At 38.1% G+C, this 21,735-nt stretch overlaps 1 long non-coding RNA gene across 2 annotated transcripts; it reads left to right on the plus strand.

Moving 5' to 3' along the window:
* The first annotated feature begins 1,902 nt into the window (after positions 1 to 1,902).
* Positions 1,903 to 8,685, plus strand: LOC104882423 (uncharacterized). Of its 2 annotated transcripts, XR_788131.3 has the most exons (5): positions 1,903 to 2,055; positions 4,014 to 4,099; positions 6,677 to 6,779; positions 8,342 to 8,375; positions 8,496 to 8,685. It is a non-coding gene; the product is annotated as an uncharacterized LOC104882423 (long non-coding RNA). The 2 variants fall into 2 exon arrangements; XR_009464632.1 differs by lacking the exon at positions 8,342 to 8,375.
* Positions 8,686 to 21,735: the final 13,050 nt, after the last annotated feature.

The following is a 21,735-nucleotide window of genomic DNA, read 5'->3' on the forward strand; positions in this document are numbered from 1 at the left end:
TGAAAAAACGTCATTATTTAGTTAGATATACTAAAATGTTGACGCTTGTTTACTATGACACCTCTATAAGCGTCATTGAACTGTAAAAGTTTAAAGACGTTGGCGCTTATTTTAAGCATCATTGTATACACATTTCAATAGGCGTCCTTGGCGCTAAAAAAACGCCATTTTCTTTCTTACATAGAATGTAATATATTTCCCATTACCTCCATATGATTTGCTGCACTTGTCAAAAGACAAATTTAGCACCCCGACAAGCCTTAGAAGACCAGTTGTGAGTATCAAAACCCTTCGAAGACCTAAACCCTCAGATCGTAAAAAACCCTAAGCCTTCACTCTCGTTGAAAACCCTAGGCCTTCACTCTCGTTGAAAACCCTAAGCTTTCTCTCTCTCTATTGAAAAACCTTAACCTTTGGAAGAGTACTATATTCAGACTCTAATCTACAACTATTCTTAACTTGTCGGTAATGGAATCTCTTAGATTTGAGTGGCAACGAAATCAAAAGTGAGGTGGGAGACAATATTGGGGTGATATATCACATCGTGAAACAACGACGTGTAGTTGGTGAGTAGCCGAGCTGTTTGGGGGTTTTCATTTTCAATATCCTGCTCCGATCTCCTCTGTGAAGCAGCTAGAAAATGTGAAGGTTTCTGTTCTTAGACCAACTCGAATCTGATCTACATCTGGTTAGGAAGATTTATTTTGGGGGTCAATGTACGTAGTTCAAATCAAAGGACCATCCAGATAGAGGAGTCCATGGGTTGGAAGAAAATGAAGCTTTATGGAGATGATGGTCACTAGAGGTAACATAGGCATGGAAATTAGAAATCTTATTGTGGAAGGTAAAAAGTTTTAGCAAAAGTGAAAATTTTTAATTGGAAAGATTTCAGAAATTGGGACTCCATGGATTGTGAATTTGTGACTTGAAGGGTTGGCTGTTTGGAATGAGTTTTTTGCATTTTTGTGGAAACAAAGCTGCAAATTTTCATATTTTTATGGATGAATAATCCTCTGCATGTATAAGATCCTTGTAGGATTTGAAAATGTATCAAATTTCTGTCATCACTATAGTGGCAATTCCTACTTGTATCATGATTCTTGACTTGAATTCCCAAGTTTCCAACTTAGTTGGGGGTGTGGCAGTTCTATTGCTGATTTATCTTCTATGTCATTAAGTAAAAGGGATGTTTGGTAAGTCTTGTATGGTATACGATGGAGCCTTTTTTATTGGTAAATTCACATGTTGTTTTTCCCATTGAACTGTTGTTTTTCTTTCTTTATTTTTTTAAAGCTAATTTTGGTTGCACTTTTGTGCATAGTATCTAGAACAAAGCCTCCTTGAGAGTTATTCATCTAGTTGAAGGCTTCCCTTTGTGGTATTGCTACTTTATGCTTGCTAGAAATATTTAATCATCAATTAACTATCTTGTGTTTATCTCAAAATATGATGGCCAGTTTACTATGAGGGATTTTATCTGCATTACTAGTTGATAATCACACTTTGGAAGGTGAAAAGACCTTCATTTAATAGAGGCTCATATTTTGGATCGGATACCGAATTTTGTTTACCACTTTGTCAGGCTATGCACTTCAATTTGGCATTGGATTATCATTTCTAATTCAAATTCCATTCCGATTGTTACCCTTTCCGAATAATTCACAGCAATGACACACAACATTTGGAAATTTCAAAATCTTGTGTACAGGATGCCATGAATTTAAACAATGTACTAATATCTATTATGTATTACCTATCTTTCCGCCCTTGGATTCATGTTGTGGTTGTTCAAAAATACCCCATTATGATTCATTTCATACTGTGCAACATGAAAGGAGAATGAAACTTGAAGCTTCTGCCAAGGCAGGACATGGATCCTTTCTAGTACTCTTGATAGCCAGTTATAATATTTGAATCTATATTATGTTATTTATAGTCATTGGCATTGGTGTTTAGTCCCTTGACTTTTATAGCAGTCCATGGTGACATGATGAAAAAGGAAATGGAGGCAAGTGCTCTGCTGGGGTCCATGGCTTTGCAGTGAAGCTTAATGTGGTAAGGCCATTCAGATCAAGATTTTGTTTTCTGGTTTTCTTTCGTACTTCATTTTACTGGTGTTATGTGTTCACATCCATTGTTGACAATTTGGAGAAATTTATGAGGTTATGCAATTTAGACTACATTTGAACATATGAATTTCAATATTTTCATCTAGGAAGTTATTTTCCTTTGTCTCCAATCTCCACTGTAGTTTCCAATAAGATGTTTTATATTTTGTGGTCTATAGATTATTGCACTTGGCAATATTGTTTTCTTCTTGGAACCTATCCACGCTGTAGTAGTTTTGGGTAGATGATTATATTATGTGTTTGATATACTTCCTGTTTTTTGTTTCTAAAGATATAAGACACAAAGTAAATCCATACTTTTCATATAAAAATTATTATATTTCATGTGAAAGTTACTACTATTTTTTATTTATTTTTAAAGATAGAAGCATACATGTTATCCTTGTAATGTTGTTACTATTTTTCAGTCTTAATCTCTAGTAGTGTTTTTCTTGCTATTTTGTAGTCTTACCATTTGATTTTTTTTGCTCAAAATCTCTCCAAATTTCTTCTTGGTTGACTGAAAAACATGATGAGCCTATGTTTTGCAACGAATTTCCATCTATGGTCACTATTTTCCTCATCTCCCCTGAATCCATTTCAAAAGTCTGTGCATGTCCATGGAAGATTCCATAAAGACCCTTGAAATTAAATGTGAATTTTTTTAAATTTAAAAAAAAATAAAAGGTACAAAAAAAAAAAATTCCTCATTGACTAAACAAGAAGAAAATTAGCATAACACACTTAAAAATCTTCTTTGTCATCCATATGTAGAGATGTAAGAGAAATTCAAATGTTATAATATCATTATTGGAAGTGATTACATCAGTTAAGAAAAAAAGGATGGAAGGAGCAGCATTGGGTCAAAGGCTTACAATAAGAAGAAAGCATGAGCCTATCTGTTAAGCATTGGTAAGATTTGGGTTGGGCCACTTGAAAGCTAATGTTTGAGATAAAAAAAAACCTATAGGTATAGAGCTGATTGGAAGGGATTCTCTTATTAATGTCATTCAAATATGATTCTCTTTCTTGTGTTTATCTATTCTAAGCAGAAGATTTTCCAACATGAACCTTTGCTCTGTGCCAAAAGAATGCCATTCAACCATACTAATTAAACTATCTAGAAATTAGGAATTAGTTATTTATATAAAAACTGAAACAACTGTTCTTTGAATTAGGTGGCAAGAAAAAAAAAAAGAACACAATTGCAATGCATTCTTAAAGAGGAAAACATAAGCTAGGTGTTCCAGAATGTGACAAAAATCACAAGGTAAAATTCCCATTTCAATGTTGATTCCCAACACCTAAAAAAAATGCATAAAACAGGAAACATAATGGAATTCTTTCTAATTTTCTTTTACTTGTTCTTTATCTAGTCTCTCATGGATGGATTTCTTTAGATGTCTGAGATTTGGGATTAAGAGATAGGTTGAAGCCCTATTTAAGTTTCAGTTTTTTGAGAAACTATCACAATTTGGAGATCTACAACCATTTCATCTTTACATTTTTCTTATTAAACATTGCAATAATCAGTTTTGAATTTTGCCAAAAGGCCTATAATTGATGTGAATGTTTATTAGAATATGTGTGGTGTTGTTGAGATTGCTTCTATTCTCTTTATATATATAAAAAATAATTGGTATTTTTCTATGGTGGTGAAGAAGCATAAGAATAAGGGGCTTGAATCACTTGTATCCTATAATAAATAGTTTGGACTAAATGAAGAAAAAATAAGACAAATTAGTGGGACTATGCTGGTATTTGACCTTTAGGAAAACACTTCAATGAATCCCATTTATCAAGCCCAAGATGCAGATAAAAATTCTGGTATTTGACCCATAGCCTCATGATTCCAATGCATGGACCATGCTCTGGTTAAACATTTATTGCCTTTGCCTCCTGTAGGTCTCAAGGTGTATTAGGTTTTCTACTCCTTCAGTGGAGCTTATGAAGTTCTAAGACTGCTGCAGAAGGCTTCATCTTGAATTCAGGTGATGCACTCCCACTTCTCTAATGTTAATGAAGATTATATCTGAAGTATAATAGATGTGAGTGACCTTATTAGTATATATAGATGGAATCTTGTGATGTGTTACCTTATTGGTAGTGCTGATTTTTCTAATAACAAACAATGGTTGATATAGTTATTTAAGATTTTTGATTTTCAATCCTACTTGATTCCTAGAAGGAAACAGAAATGTTAGAGCAAAGCTATCAAGTCCATCACAATCTTTAGATCATTCTTGTGAACACCGATGTAAAGAGGCTTTGTGGATTTCATTTTATAGATCATATCCACCAACTTGCCTGTTTCCAAAGTACTATAATGAAATGAATTCTAATAAGCCATAGCAAAGGGTTAAAACTTAATTGGGAAATCATATTATTTAATTTAGATATGCTCATTGAAATTTTGGCTTATTGTCATATGATGAACTTCTCTAGTGACCTTAATGAGCATCCAAGTTCAAGTCAATCTTCAAACCTTCTAGGTGCAACTTTTGTAACTTTTTGTGATTAGTTTTTTCATAGATAAATTAAAACTGAAATTCCCTATCATTCTTCCTTCTCCCATTTTCTCCGATGAGCTACACAAGCACTACCTATTCTTTTTCTCTGAATAAACACTACATATCCTAAATTTCATTAGGAATTCTCTTGAATCTTCCTGTTTCAGAATTTTTGATCCAATGACCTATACTTTCTACCCTACTCAAAAGGTCTTAGGCTCTCTTGCTACTATTGTGGGTGATTCTGAAAAGAAAGGGAAATCTAATCCAACTTAACTATTTCTGTCTAAAATGCATCTCATCCAAAACCAATAATAGGAAATCTCGCCTAGTTGTTTACTTTGTTGCATTTTATGTTAGATGCCATTAATGTAATTTTTCTTGCTTATAAAAAAAAAAATTTGCAAGCCACCCACCTCTCTCAAATTCTTTATTTCTAGAATTGATATACTCCTTCACAACTAGGGCATCATCAAGAATTTTTTCTGCCTTCACAAACATTATTATGAGATTCTAAGATCATCTCATCAATGACCCTTTTTAGCCTTTGAACAATTTTTCCATGAGTTTATAATGACCCCTTACCAAACTATATATATATATATCAAAAAACTTTTATGCTAAGATTTTGTTCACAGAAAATTTGAACCAAGTATAAGGAGAAAAAAAACATGAAAATGAAAATAAACAAAAAAAGAAAAATATAATAAAAATTTAAATTAAATTCTTATTTTTCCACCACAATCCTCCAATTTTCTTCCTTTAAAATTGTATAAATTCTCAAAAAATTTATTCTATTTCATTAATTTTTCTTTATTGAAACCAACTAAACAGAAAATGAAATTGCCTTTGTATTATTTATTTTCTTTTTCTTACTATTTCTCAAGTTTCATATAAAATCTCACAAAAACTATTTATTTAGTTATTTATTTAAAATTAAGTTTTTTCCTAAATAACCAAGTAATTATCCAACTAGGAGTCATACTTTTCATCACTTTCCCAACCAAGTAAGTGCCCAACTAGCTCATTTGCATTAACCTAATAACTATAAATCGCATTTACTTAATTGGCCAATCTTGTTTAAAGCTTTAAATATGCCAATCTTGTTTAAAGCTTTAAATGTGTCTGGATCCTTACATTGTACTAATCCAAATCCTTTCTTAAAGCTTTCATTCTTCAAACTTGTACTTTTATGAGTTTCTTTAAGAGTTATTGAGAATAATTTGCTCCTTGTTTCAACTCCTCTAATCTCTAACACCATTTTTTCTCATTCCAAATATTAAGGTTGGAAAAATCTAACTCCAAATAAAAAGTAAGTTCTATTGCCTTAGTTATAATAATTTCATAGTTATAATATTAAGTATGATTAAACCCAACTTAATGTTCATAGCTAATTGCTTTTCTTTCAAATTTTAAAGTCAAAACTTGAGATGCTTTTTTCTAAACATCATCATGCTTGTGAAGAAGTTGATTCATTGTTGCTTTCATAGTATAATAAAGGGTCACCATTCTCAACCCAACTACCTTCTCCTTTTTCCTTGCTAATTTTGCTAAAGTAAATTTTCATCTTATTGAATATTTGTTTTGGGTTAGTTAATGTTTATGTCATGTTTCATTTATCCTCTTATTGTTTTGGGGTATTATGATTTGTCACTTTTAATTTTTGATGTTATATCATATTTGGAAATATATTACTCGTAAAGATACTAATGGAGAATTCAAATTAAATTTCCATTAACTTTAACAAATTGATGTTTCTCTCTATTTCTTAATTTGGGGGTTGCAACAATTATTTGGCTTGTTTTAATGATGTAGGAGATGAATGGGCATTAAAGATTCAAAATACTAACTTAAACTGTATCAACAGTAATTTTGGCTTAGGAATTTGACAGTGTCAGTGATTGATTTTCCATGTTTTCTTTCTATCTTGAATTGTAATTGTAGTTGAATGTTAATAGAAATATTAGACACCATCACAACATCTTATCTCTCTTCTTCATGTTTTCATTTATTAATTATAATTTTTCTTTTTTAATATATTTATCTATCTATTTATAGATCACTCTTCTCTTCCTAGCTTGGAAGAGAGAGAAAGAAAGAAATAGTGAAAGATAGAAAGGGATAGAGTGTTCTACTCCGCCATTTAAGTATGTGATGAAAAGTGAGTACAATTAAACTCTTTTTACTATTTTTATTATTTTTGAAATTTCTACGGCTATTCTCTTCTGATTGATTTAATTCTATTGCTCCTAATTTACCATTCCTCAAGGCTGAATCACAGCCTAAATCACAATTTATTTATTTTTTTAATTTCTCCTTAGATCTAGAATAAATTTATTAAAATTGCATGACTTCTCTATCATTTATTTCATAAAAACATTCAACTACTTCTTGAACTTTTAGGTTGAATATATATTTGGTTAATATTTAGTATTGTGATTGGGTTTCTTAATTATTTTCATTATGTCAGTTGTATTTTCCTTATTGACTATTATATTACATAGTGTAGTTAGCATATTAAAATTTAAATGAGTCTAAATCTCTTAAGCTGTTATAACATCATAATAGTAGTTGCTCCTCCATTGCATATTAGTAGCCTCTACATAGAAGAGGTGCATGTTAAGGTTTGATTTCTTACTATCCCTTGTTCTTGTTTTGTTTTAGGTATTAAATATTAATCAAATTATTGCCAAAAGTTACTCTAGATGGCTTATTATTGACCACAACTAATACCAGTAGGGAAATACAAAAGTTTGACTATTCTATAGATGGGTTCATAAATTTGTGTTCTCCTCAACATGTTTGTATTTTTCTATCTTTTCTAAAATATTTGTTTATAATATTAATAAACAAGAGATCCAACTTTCAATATTTTAAAATAATATATCTTCATATTGTTCAGTGCAATTAGTTGCACTAATTAGACAAAGTGGTCTTCTATCAAGAATATAGGAAAAAAAAAAAACAAGGCTATCATTCTATATGAGAACAAGAGTAGGAGGTAATGATTATGACAACTAGGAGTAAGGGGTTAACTGCTAATAAGATAGAATTCTATTTGTACTATAACTTTATAATTTAATTATTTACTTTTATAATTAGATAAAATTTTGATCATAACATAGTGATAACATGATGGTTTTCATCGTGTTTGGACCTTGATATTTTTTTTTTATTGTGCATTATAGGACTTATTCTTGTATTCAAGAATGCTTTAAGAGGTCACCATTAAATGTCCATACAGAGCAACCCTAACTCATATATACACCTTATAATAAGCATTTAATGCATATTTATTCACTCAGAGTCTATGAGTTTATTAAAGATTTAATTTAACTGTTAATTTATACTAAAAATACAATATTTTATCTCATAAAAACAAAATTTATTTCTTCTATGTTGTTGAATAAAAAATTGAAGTACATTTTTTTCCTTATTTTGGGGAAAGCATAATATGTTAGTTGAAATTGTAGTTAAGGTACTTTGTTGATGGAGTACGAATTTATTTATTTAGTTTCAACTCATTGGTCTCCTTAATGAAATATTTTGTATGTCTAGTTTTACTTTGATGAATTCTTTATGAGGTCTTTTTTAAAGTAATGCTCTAAAGGTGCAACATAGAGATGACAATAGTGAGCTTTTTATCTACATTAGAATAATTTGTTATATTTTATTTCGAAAACACTTCATAATATAATTTTTTTTCTTATAATGAATTGAAAGGAGCACAATCCATGTATGTAAGAGGCTAATTCATGTACGCAAACTTGATAACCTAAATTAATTTTGTGAAAGTTATACTTTCATTTATGCTTATTATTTATTGTATGTATATATAATTTAGATGTTTTCTACTCTTCCTTATTTTTATTTACAGGTTACAAAGGAAACTTGTTTGCTAAAAGAAGAGAAACCATTGTGTTAAAGAAGGTGAAGTCAAAAACCATGAAGATTACATCAGTGAACTCATTAGGAGGTTGAACTATGCTTTTAAAGATTATGGTTTATTTTTGTAGTCTTGATACCAATGTTTGTTCTTATGTTAGAATTAGAAATTCTTATTGAAATATTTTGGTATAATTAATAAGTTTATGTGTAATTAATATATATAGGTGGTTACATTAACTGTTTAAACTAGGTTCATGTATATCAATATTTGGATATATTTTAATTAATAAAATTTGATTTTATTTTATAGGTTGTAATTGTTTTTTAAATTTAATTATATAAGAAATCAGTTATTTTAATAATGGAATCAAAATATTATTTTTTAATAGAAATTGTTCAAAGATGATGCTTTTATAAGCGTAATTGTTAACGTGAAACAAAGAAGACATTTTTAAAAGTATCATTAATAAAATTAAATCAAAGATGGAGTTCGCATAAGTGTCAAGAATGGTAATTTTATACAAATTATTTCAACAAAAAATGTTCAAAGATGACACTTCCACAACTGTCATTATTGACATTATTCAAGGATGACACTTCTTAAAACGCCATTGAAAGCATTAATAAAATACGACGCTTCCTGAAAGTGTCATTGTTAATTGTAACATTTCATGACAGGAGCGGAGACGACGCTTCAGGGAAGCGTCATCTTTTACCTTTCTTAACGCTTAAAAAACGTCATTATTTCACTTTTTTCTTGTAGTGAAAAATGTCTTTAGTCCATAGATCAACCAGTTTAGTCCCCAATCTCAATCAAGCTGGAATTCTTGGAAAACCTCAAGGACCACAGTTTTAGGGAAAATGGACGTCAAAACTTTCAAGCTATAGAAGAAAGACCTAAATGCCAAATTTGTAAACAAAATTTTGCCATGAAGCTCTCAATCACTACCACAGTGCTAATTTTAGTCAGTATAGTCCCACTTCTCGAGCTCAGAACTCAAGGCCCATGGTCACCATGATGGCAAGTTCCTTTGTTGCTTCTCCAAGCTCAATAACCGATGGTGCCTAATACATGGGTCCTAGAGCAACACACCACTTGACTCCTGACTTGAGCTCTATAACCTCTCTAATACCTTTCTAAGGGAATGAAAACATCATGGTAGGCAATGGTAAGACCACTAACATTTCTCACGTTGGTAATATCTCAATTCCTATACTCTAATTTTTTTAAGTTCAGGCATGTTCTGCACACACCTGAAATTTCAAAACAATTAATTAGTGTAATGAAATTATGTTCTAATAACAATGCCTATGTTGAATGTCATCCTACATTTTTCTTGGTGAAGGATCAATGTTCGAAGAAGATGCTGTTGGGAACCCTAGATTTCTCCATTCCCTTACCATGGATCGTATAGGTGCATGCAAAACTACCCTAGGCCTCTAGATCCAATGCAATGGAAGTAAAAAAAAAATCAAATCATATTTTTACAATTTTAGGATCAAGAGGAAAGCCATTAGAGAACTTTACCTTTGATTTTAATGTTCCCAAATCAATTTCACTCGGTAAAGATGAAGAACAATGAATCTGGAAGTCTTGTACATCCAAGATCTTCCACCCAATGACTCGAACCATGATCTTGACACTCTATAGTGTCGACTTTGAAAAGAAAGATCTCTTGGCTCTCACTATCTCTCTCTATCTCTAGAGGTGGAAGACAAAGTTTCTCACAAGGTTATGGAAACCCTAACCCTTATGGGGATATTTATAGGGTTCCCCTATTGGGCTTAAGTGACTTGAGCCCACCAAGGCTTAGGTCACTTAATCTAGCCTAAAATGAGTCCTAATTGAGTAATTAACCACACAAGGTAATCTAATTAATCAATTATCCCAATCTAGAGAACTTATTCACTATCCCTTGTGTAACCTTACGTAATTACCAAAATTTCCTTATGCACAAGAATGGACCAATAGCTAATTCAATCCCCATAAACCGTGTCATCATGGTATATGAGCTTAGAGTAGGAACCATTGGTACCCATACGAGTATTGACTCCCTCATAATCCAATTTTGAAGTTGATTTAACATTCCACTAGAGAGAATCAATTGTACTCCAATATCCTATGAAATAATAACGAGACAAAGTTCGGCGTCTGTAACCTACTATTCAATGTATGCAGACTCCCCATGAACTGGTGTCTGTAATATAATAAAGGAGTTTTATCACCTATCAAGATTACCTCTCTAATTCTTGAGTTATAAATCTCACTTATTATGTGATCAATTGACATACTCTACTTTTAAGGAGCATATGTCAAATTTTCACTAAAGGAAATGTTATAGTCATAGTCTTCTAGATCACATGTCCTTTAGATCACCCAAGGAGACACATTGTCTCAATCCATGAGATATCATGGTGCCTCTATTATTGTCACCAGCCTCCATAAACAGTGACCCAATCCATAGGGATATATAACCACTTTAGGGTCTTACCCATAGTTTAAAGCCTCCCGTTAACTTTGGCACAAGCTCAATATCCTTTCAAGGTTGAGAGTCTATGCATTATAGTAGTTTGGTGAATTATGAAAATTGATAGCATTGTGTCATGATTCACCTTAAGTCCTGTCCAATGGGCATCACATGCATTAGTACACTCAACATGGGAAAACCATCTCGATAACTAAGACAAGTTATCCCTCTAATTAGGAGGTAGTGCACTACAGTCTTAGATGGATAGTCTAAATCCATGAACTAACTTTGGACAACTCATCACTCTACAAGGAACCCATGACTTGTATCTTTTGTGCAACTCCTAATGCACCTAAGTCATGTACAATATAAGTGATGTGGGGCGTGTATACTCAAATAACCAATTAATACAAATAAAATATTTGAGGAAAACAAAGAAACATAAATAAATAAATAAGTTATAAATGAATCTCAATCAGTTACATCATGTCATGCTTTCCAAGGGTCAATCCTAACAAGTGCTACTCCAAGGTCATCTTGATCATGTATTATACAAACTTAACACTACTATTGAGTTTCTTCCACCTAGTTCCACTTTCAGCCCTTCAAGTTCTTCATCAGTTCATGTTTTCATGTTTGAAAATAAGTTGTCCAACTTGTGGCATAGCAGATTAAGACACCTATCTTCTAAAGTTTTGTCATTGGTTCTGAATTACTATAATGGTAGTTTTTCATCTAAGAATGCTCATGACTTCTATACTTCATATTAATTAATTGGCTAAGAGTCATTGATTGTCTTTGTTAAATTCATCTTCAAGAGCAACAAAACTATTTGATTTAGTATATTCTGATCTTTGGGGTGCTTCTTCTGTACTTTTTGTGATTGGTGCTCATTATTTTTTGTTATTTATTGATGATCATACTCGGTTCATCTATCTTTATTTACTCAAAACAAAGGACGAAACATTTTCCACCTTTTTAAAATTCAAGGCCATGGTTATGACATAATTTTGTTCTAAAATTAAAGCTCTCCAAAGTGATTGGTAAGGTGAATATAGGCCTATTTCAACTCATTTACATAATTTTGGCATTAAACATAAAGTTTCTTGTCCTTACATTCCACAACAGAATGGGCATGCTGAAAAGAAAAATCGCCATGTTGTTGAAATGGGTCTCACACTCCTTACTCATTGTCATGCTCATTTGTCCTTTTGGCCTCTTGCTTCAACTAGTATTTTTCTTATCAATTAACTTCCTACTTTTGTTCTTTCTTACAGCACACAGAATGAAGTACTTTATAGAAAAAAACCTAAATATGATTTTCTCAAGACCTTCAATTGTGCTTTTTATCCATTTTTATACCCTTATAATAAACACAAATTGGAATATTTTTCACCTGAATGTATTTTCATTGGATATAATTCCAGTCACAAAGGTTTTTTATGTCTTCACAAAGACATGTTGCTTTCAATGAATCTCACTTTCCCTTTAATGATTTCCATACTTCGTCACCTTCTGCAACTAATCCTTTGTCCTCTTCTGAGTTTTGTTCCTTTCTTCTTTCTATTGTAGTGCTTCCTTCTCCTCCCCTTTTATTAATTTTCCTACCAGCTTCTTCTTCCTTTCCATCTCCATCTTCACTTTTATCTCCATTTCCATCCCCATTCTCTCTTCTATCTTTCTCCATTTCTCCTTTACTCTCTCTTCCATCATCTACTCTGTCCACTTCACCTTCCTTTGTTGGCCACACTTCACGAGATATTCTTAATGTTTCAAAAACTACTAGTGTTGTTTCTTCTACTTTTCTAAGATGTAACATTCACAAGAAACATAGGGACACTAATACTCATGTTATGGCGACTTGTGCTAAATAAAGTATTTTTTTAGCTTAAAGCTCTCATTAGCATAATTTTATATGCTACGGAACCCACTTCTATCAAACATACCTTGTAATCACTAGAGTGGACAACAACTATGTAGGCTGAAATTGATGCTCTTTATAAGAATAATGCCTAGACTTTGGTTTCTTTACCACCGAAATATAAAATTATTGGTTGCAAATAGATTTATAAAATCAAATTTTTACCTAATGGATCCATTAAGCACTACAAGGCACAACTCATGGCCAAAAGTTTTCTTCAAACTTTGGGACTCAATTACTTTGAGACTTTTAGTCTTGTGGTCAAGCCTACTACTATAAAGATTGTGTTAGTCCTTACTCTCTTTTGCAAGTGGCCAATTTGTTAACTTGATGTCCACAATGTATTCTTAAATGGTGATTTGGATGAAGTTGTTTACATGGAGTAGTCACTTGGTTTTGTTGATTCTAATGCCCCTACATATGTTTTCAAACTTACCAAAGCTTTATATGGTCTTAAGGAATCACCTTGGGCTTGGTTCAATAAACTCAACACTTATCTTCAACAACTTGAGTTTATTAGCTCTCAATCTGATTCATCGATGTTTATCTAGTGTTCAAGAGTAGTTATGGTGATTCTTTTGGTTTATGAGGATGATATCATCATCACTTATAATACATTTTCTTTGGTTCACTCTCTTATCATGAATATTAACACTTAGTTTGTACTGAAGGACTTAAGTTCTTTATCTTATTTCCTTGGGCTTAAGGTTCAACCAACATCATTAGGTGTTCATTTACATTAGTCCAAATATGTTTAAGATCTTCTCCAATGCGTAACTATGTTGGACTGAAGGCATTGCTCCACTCCCATGGCATTTAGTCCTACTTTTTTTCTTTATGATGGAGAACCCTGTAGTGATCCTTCTTTATACCAAAACATTGTTGGTGCTTTGCAGTACTACACTCTCACTAGGCTAGACATTTGTTTTTACATAAACAAAGTGTGTCAATTTATGCATGCTCCAACTCTTACTCACTGGCAAGTTGTCAAGCGTATCTTATAATACCTCAAAAGCACAAGTTCTTATGGTCTCTCTATTCATGCTTCCAATGATCTCTCTCTTCTCTATTATATTGATGCCAATTGATTTAAATGCCCTAATGATAGGCATAATACCAATGGATACAACACTTTTCTTGGTCCTCATCTCGTCTCTTAGGCATCTTCAAAACAAAAGGTTATGTCTTTTGTTTTGAAGTTAAAATTGTAAAACTCATTTTTACAATTTTCTTATTATTATAGCCGCACATGCCCTCAATAGCCTATACAACTACTTAGCCATCAATTGTTGACCATGATTACATCTCGTCTAAGCTTCTCACCTGTGGCCTTAGCTAGGGCACATCTTTCCTGTAGGGACCCCTCCCCCTGATGACACGTGGCACACATTGCTATCCGGATCAACTCCATCCAGACTCCCCAAAGAGGGACATGTGGCATGCTCCCCTATCCGGACTCCCTCAGGGAGAAGCACACGTCACTTGCGAATGTCACGTCCGGACGATAACATATCCTATCCGGATCATTGACTGAAGTGAGCAAGTCTTGCTACATCATTCCGATAGCCTGCCACAGCCCACGATCCGCCGCCTGCAAAGCGAAAGGACAGGGAGGGTGGCAGGTCACCTCCCAAGATCCGCAACTTGCAGAGCAAAAGGACAGGAATGATGGCAAGTCACCTCCCGCGATCTCTGACAGCCGTCTATAGGGTCATGATGACTCTGCCATCACTTAGAGGCATTATGACGAGCCAAAAAGTCTTCCCATCATTAAAGAGGGAGGACGAGCTTCTGACACTATATAAAGGAACCTTCACACAAGGAAGAAGGTAAGCTTGCTATACCTAGTAAAAGGCCAACTGCTTAATCTCTCTAGACATGGCTGACAAAACCATCGGAGGGTGTGTCCGGACATCCTGTCCGGACATCTTTTGCAGGGACGACTGAACCAGAAATCTATCTTGGTTGGAAGGGTGCGTCCACTTGGCAGCTACGTGGATCGTCGGGACGCAAGGCCTTAACATTGGCGTCGTCTGTGGGAAATCGCTGATTCAGTCGCTGGTAAAGATGTTCACACCTTCCAGAAGCTACTCATCTGCTAGGGGAGAAGAAGATGATACCGAATGGCGTCGAGCCATCGAGAGAAGACAGTTAGCGAGCGAGTGACAAATGCAGGCACTCCTCCAAGAGACAGAGAGGTTGAGAGAAGAAAACATTGTGTTGCCCATCCAGGCTTCATCGACGGGGCCTCCTCGTAGTTAGCGTTCAAGAGGCCAGGTAGCAAACTCAAGGCCTGACCCAGAGTCAATATACCCTGAGACAACAGGAGCCATCTCTAAAACATGCAACGTTAGGCCACAAGAGCGACACACGCCCATACACCAAACTCCCCAGGAGGAAAGCTCGAACTCCACTCGTCTTTCATCAAAGAGACAACGTGACAAAAGACCCTAGTTATCGGGCGCGATGGCACAAGACTAGGCCCACAGGAGCCTGGAAGACGACTCTGTGATGCCCCTGACTGGCACAGAGCCAAAATATGCTCTACGGCCCAACCCGGACAAAAACAGGAGCCTGGGAGGCCACTCTATGATGCCCCTGACTGGCACAGAGCGCGCCCTGACCCCATGGTCACCCCTGTGGTGCAAAACATTCTCCCGCATCAAGCGGTATGACAAACTGGGAGAAACCTCCCAAACGAACCACCCAGTGGCTCCATTAGCAAAAGGCTGGACGACATGCTCTCCACGCCTTTTTGCTCTCATATTATTCATTACGATCCCCCAAGGGGATTTCTCGTGCCTAAATTCTCTACGTACGATGGGTCTAGTGACCCCTTTGACCATATCATGCATTATCAACAACTCATGACTCTCGATATAGGAAACGATGCGCTGCTATGCAAAGTATTCCCCGTCAGCCTACAAGGGCAGGCCCTCTCATGGTTTCACCACCTACCTCCCAATTCTGTTGATAATTTCAGGGACCTGTCGAAGGCTTTCGTGGGACAATACTTATGCTCCGCTCGGTAAAAACAAAACATCAGCACTCTGCAAAACATAAAAATGCAGAAGAACGAGTAGCAGAGGGAATTCGTGAAATGGTTTGGTCAGGCCGTGTTACAGGTAGAAGCTTACAGCATAGATGTTGTCCTATAGATCTTCAAGCGAAGCATCTATCCAAGCACCCCATTCTTTGAATCGTTGGCTAAAAAGCCTCCTATGACAATGGACGACTTGTTCCGGCGAGCGAGCAAATACTCAATGCTCTAAGATGATGTGTGAGCAGCCACTCAGCAAGTCTTGGTTACCGAACATACATCCAGAAGTGGTGCGGAAAGAAGTGCCAAAATTTCGGACCGGCTAAGGCCATCCGATCGAAGGCAGGAAGAACAAAGCCGCCTGGAACAGCCACCCCTCACACCCCTTTCCATATCCTATGAGAAACTTCTCCCTATGATCCAGGACATGTCTGACTTCAGGTGGCCCAGACCCCTCACAAAGGACCCATCCAAAAGGGATCATAGTAAAAAATGCGCCTATCATAAGGAGCATGGTCACACAATGGAGATATGCAGGAGCCTCCATTATTTGGTCGAGAGGCTCATAAGGGCGGGACATTTGAAGCAATACCTCCACTCGGATGCCAAAGGTAGGGACGCTTCCCGAAATCCCAACTCTGGAGCCCCCAGGGTTCCAGTCGCCCCCAAAGCCATTATAAACTATATCAATGGAGGCCCAATGGACGAGGAGTACGACTCTAAACGAAAGAAACAGAAGTTGTTGTGGGCAGCATCGATGCGTGAGCGCATTAACTACATACGGCCTGGGATAACTGAGGGGGGGGGGGGGGTCCTCGGCCCATAGATGGAACAATCATTTTCCCACCAGTAGACCCCACATGGATATTGCAGCCACACCACGACGCCCTCATCCTATCCCTAGATAGAGGAGACTTCGACGTGAGACGCATCCTAATTGACTCGGGTAGCTCGACTGATCTTGTACAAGCATCGGTCATTAGCCACATGGGGCGCAATCTAACAGGCCTCGAAAACCCTAGGCGTATTTTTTCAGGATTCAACGGAGCATCAACTACCTCCTTGGGAGATATTGTACTGCCGGTCCAAGCTGGCCCAGTCACTCTCAACGTACAATTTTCGGTGGTACAAGATTTATCACCCTTCAATGTCATCTTGGGGCGCACATGGCTACACTACATGAAAACCATCCCCTCTACGTATCATCAAGTGGTAAGCTTTCTTACCAAGGATGGTCAAATCGATCTATACAACAGCCAGTTAGCCGCTCGCCAGTGCTACCAGATAGCGCGAGAGGTAGGAACCAGTCAGGAGGATAAACCCCTCCCTAAGTCCACCCATGCACTTGACCAATAGCAATTACTAAGCCCGACGGACAAAGATCCCCCGACAGTGGATCCCTTGCAGACGATCCAAATTTTAGAAGAAGGTACTCACCTTACATATATCAATTCCCTCTTGACGCCTGAAGAGACCTGGAACATCCAAGACACCCTCCGACAAAGCCATGATGTCTTCGCATGGGCGCATATTGATATGAAGGGAATTCACCCTTCCATCATCTCTCATAGACTTAACGTCTTGCCAACAGCAAGACCCGTCCGACAGAGAGTTAGACGCTTTCACCCGGACAGGCAAAAAATTATCAGGGATGAGATTGACAAATTGCTGGAAGCCGGATTCATTAGAGAAGTGGAGTATCCAGACTGGCTGGCAAATGTAGTAGTGGTGCCCAAAAAGGAAGGCAAATGGCGGGTGTGCGTCGATTACACCAACCTCAATAATGCATGCCCAAAAGACAGTTTCCCTCTGCCACGGATAGATCAAATTGTGGACTCCACTACTGGGCAAGGGATGCTTTCCTTCTTGAACGCCTTCTCCAGATACCACCAAATCCTCATGTCCCCGACCGACGAAGAGAAAACAGCCTTCATAACGCCACACGGTCTTTATTGCTACAAAGTCATGACGTTCAGACTTAAAAACGCTGGTGCCACTTATCAGAGACTGATGACGAAGATCTTCAAGCCTCTGGTCGGCCGTACAGTGGAGGTATATAATGACGATATCATGGTGAAAAGCAAAACCCGAGAGGAACATACCCTCCACTTGCAAGAAGTCTTCCACCTCTTAAGGAACTATGGCATGAAGTTGAATCCTTCTAAATATGCCTTTGGCGTAAGTGCTGGCAAATTCCTGGGATTTATGGTCAGCCAAAAAGGGATAGAGGTTAGCCCGGATCAAGTTAAGGCAGTCATGGGAACGCCACCCCCTAGGAGCAAAAAAGAATTACAGCGTCTCACAGGCAAGCTCGTCGCGCTAGGACGCTTTATAGCCCGCTTCACTGATGAGCTGCGACCCTTCTTCTTGGCAATACGAAAAGCTAGAGCGAATGGATGGACGAACAGCTGTTAGAGCGCTTTCGAAAAAATTAAACATTGCCTCATGCAACCGCCCATTCTAAGCAACCCACTCCCTGGAGAAAAATTGTATATGTACCTGGCTGTATCAGAATGGGCAATCAGCGCTGTTCTGTTTCGCTGCCCCTCACCTAAGGAGCAGAACCTATTTACTACGTCAGCAGAGCGTTGGCAGACGTAGAAACAAGGTATTCAAAGATGGAGCTAACGGCCTTAACCCTTCGTAGTGCCGCCCAGAAGCTCCGCCCTTACTTCTAAGCCCACCCGGTGGTCGTGCTAACTGACCAGCCCCTTCGCACCATCCTGCACAAGCCGGACTTAACCGGAAGAATGCTTCAATGGGCCATAGAGTTAAGCGAATATGGAATCGAGTTCCAACCCAGGTTATCCATGAAAGGCCAAGTGATGGCTGACTTCGTGCTGGAATACTCTCGAAGGCCTATCCAGCGCAAGGAACAAAATGAAAAAGAGTGGTGGACTTTGCGGGTTGATGGAGCCTCCCGGTCATCAGGATCCGGAATAGGGCTCCTACTGCAATCCCCAACAAGAGAACATCTGGAGCAAGCCATCCGACTGGGGTTCCCTGCCTCTAACAATGAAGCGGAGTATGAGGCCATCCTATCTGAATTGGACCTCGCCCTGGCTCTATCCGTCTCTAGGCTCCGAGTCTATAGTGATTCTCAACTCGTGGTAAAGCACGTCTAGGAGGAATACGAAGCTAAGGATGCGCGCATGGCGCGATACCTGACTAAAGTAAAGGACACCTTACAATGGTCACCGAATGGACAATTGAAAAAATCAAACGAACTGAAAATGGACGTGTCGACGCCCTGGCAGGCATAGCTGCTTCCCTCCCCATCAAAGAAGCCATATTATTGCCTATACATGTGCAAACCAACCCCTCCGTCTTGGAAACCTCCACTTGCAATACCATCGAGGCGAACCAAGCAAACGGCCAAGAGTGGACGGAAGACATTATAAGGTACCTTCGGACAGGCACTCTGCCCGAAGAGCCCAAGCAAGCACACAAGATCTGGGTACAAGCCGTCTGTTTCACTCTGATCGGGGGCACTTGTACAAGAGGTCCTTTACAGGTCCCTATCTCAGGTGCCTAAACCACTCAGAGGCCCGGTATGTATTAGCTGAGTTGCATGAGGGGGTATGTGGGAACCATTCCGGAGGTCGATCTCTGGCGCACAGGGCCCATTCGCAAGGGTATTACTGGCCCACGATGAAAAAGGATGCGGCAGCCTATGTTAAAAAATGTGACAAATGTCAAAGGCATGCCCCCATACCACATGTGTCGTCGGAAACGTTGAAACCAGTTTCAGGACCTTGGCCCTTCGCACAGTGGGGCATGGACATAGTAGGACCCCTACCAGCCGCAGCCGCCCAGAAAAAATTTCTGCTCGTCGCCACGAATTACTTCAGTAAATGGGTGGAAGCTGAAGCATACGCTAGCATCAAAGACAAAGATGTCACCAAGTTCGTATGGAAGAACATCATTTGCCGCTTTGGAATCCCCTAAACCATTATAGCCAACAATGGTCCACAGTTTGATAGCATCGTTTTCCAGAATTTCTGTTCGGAACTAAACATCCGGAATTCATACTCCACATCGCATTATCCTCAAAGCAATGGACAAGCAGAGGCTACAAACAAGACCCTAATAACTGCCTTAAAGAAGAGGCTCGAGCAAGCCAAAGGGAAGTGGGTGGAGGAACTACCCGGCGTCCTGTGGGCTTATCGAACCACACCCGGACGGCCAACAGGAAACACTCCCTTCGCCCTTGCATATGGTATGGACGCAGTCATACCTACAGAAATAGGGCTACCCACTGTTCAGACAGAGACAGGACCGCAGGAAGATGCAGACATGGAATTAGGGAGAAATTTGGATTGGACGGATGAAGTAAGAGAGACCTCATCCATCCGGATGGCTGACTATCAACAAAGAGCAGCCACTCACTACAATTGCAAGGCAAGGCCTAGGAGTTTCAAAAGTTGAACGCTGGTTCTTAGGAAGGTTTTCGAAAACACTGCTGAGTGAGGAGCAGGAAAGTTTCAAGCCAATTGGGAAGGCCCCTATATAGTGTCCAAAACAAGTGAAAGTGGAGCCTATCGTCTACAGAAACTGGACGGAACCCCATTGCTCCGACCATGGAATGTGTCCAATCTAAAGCAGTATTTCCAATGAAAGTAAAATAGAAGTACAATGTGAATGAATATGTTTTATTAATACTTGTGAAATTATATACAAAAAGGTTCTCCGGACTACTACTACAGTGAGAAATAGCAGTAAAAGTTACAAAAAGAAAAGCTCTCATTGGGAGGGTTTGCGGCGCAATTTTTCTTCCTCGCCCGGGGGAATCGAAGGGACGTCCCGTTTGATACCATGCTTCTTCATGCAGCAACGGTAGCCAAAGAGGTACTTCTCATCTACCTGCTTCTGGTATTTCGTCTCGAGTTCCTCTCTTTCCGCAGCAAACTCAGCCTCCAACTCTTCTTTTTGTGCTGATAAGCGCAATTGTAAATCATTTCTCTATTTTTTCTCAATTGACACCTCTGTCCGGAGTTGTCTCACTTCCCCCCTCAGTTGGGCCGTCTCGTTTTCCGCCTCGTGCAGGCGGCCATCTGTAGCTTCCTCCCGGCTCTTCGCCTCTACTAGATTTATCCGGAGAGCCTCGTTGTCATCTTGGGACCTCTTCAAGGCTTCAGCACTCTCTTTAGAGGCTTCCCGGGCAGCGGATAAGCTAACTTCGGCCTGCTCCAATCTCGAGCGCAATTCGTCTTCACCGCTCATGCGCTGGGAGACGAAGACCTTCATGTGATCGAAAATTCGCAACAGGTCTGTAAAAAGATCGTGTTGTTGAACCATGTCGCGAATACCACTCACCAACTGCAGAAAAACCCGCAAACAAGAAGTTCAAATTGCAAGCCATGTAAAAAGCACATCAGTATGCCAAGAAAAATCAAAAGAGGATAAGTTATACCATTTCCGCCACTTCAAACATTTTCGCTGAAGGCGTAGCAACATCTGAGCCGGATGAAATCCGTTTCAACATTTCTCCCAACTCCACATAGCTGAAAAGGCTAGCGGAGGTGCAAGCTGCATCATCAACGGGACTCCCCCCTGACGAGGCACTAGGGTGTAACTCCTTCCCCGGCTCCGGGCCCCTATCATTCACGACCGGCTGGATCTCTTCGGGCGAACCCTCATCAGGGACCAGCACTGGGTCGGTTGGGTTCTCTTTCGCCATCTCCGTCTCACTCTCCTCCAGATGATCCTCCTGGGCGGATGAGCAGCTAACTTCCAAAAGAAGATCCTGAAGCCGCCAGCTGATATCGGACTTTAAATCACGGGTCGGATGAGACCTCCT

The sequence above is a fragment of the Vitis vinifera genome, chromosome 17 (assembly GCF_030704535.1).
Source record: "Vitis vinifera cultivar Pinot Noir 40024 chromosome 17, ASM3070453v1".
NCBI lineage: Eukaryota > Viridiplantae > Streptophyta > Magnoliopsida > Vitales > Vitaceae > Vitis > Vitis vinifera.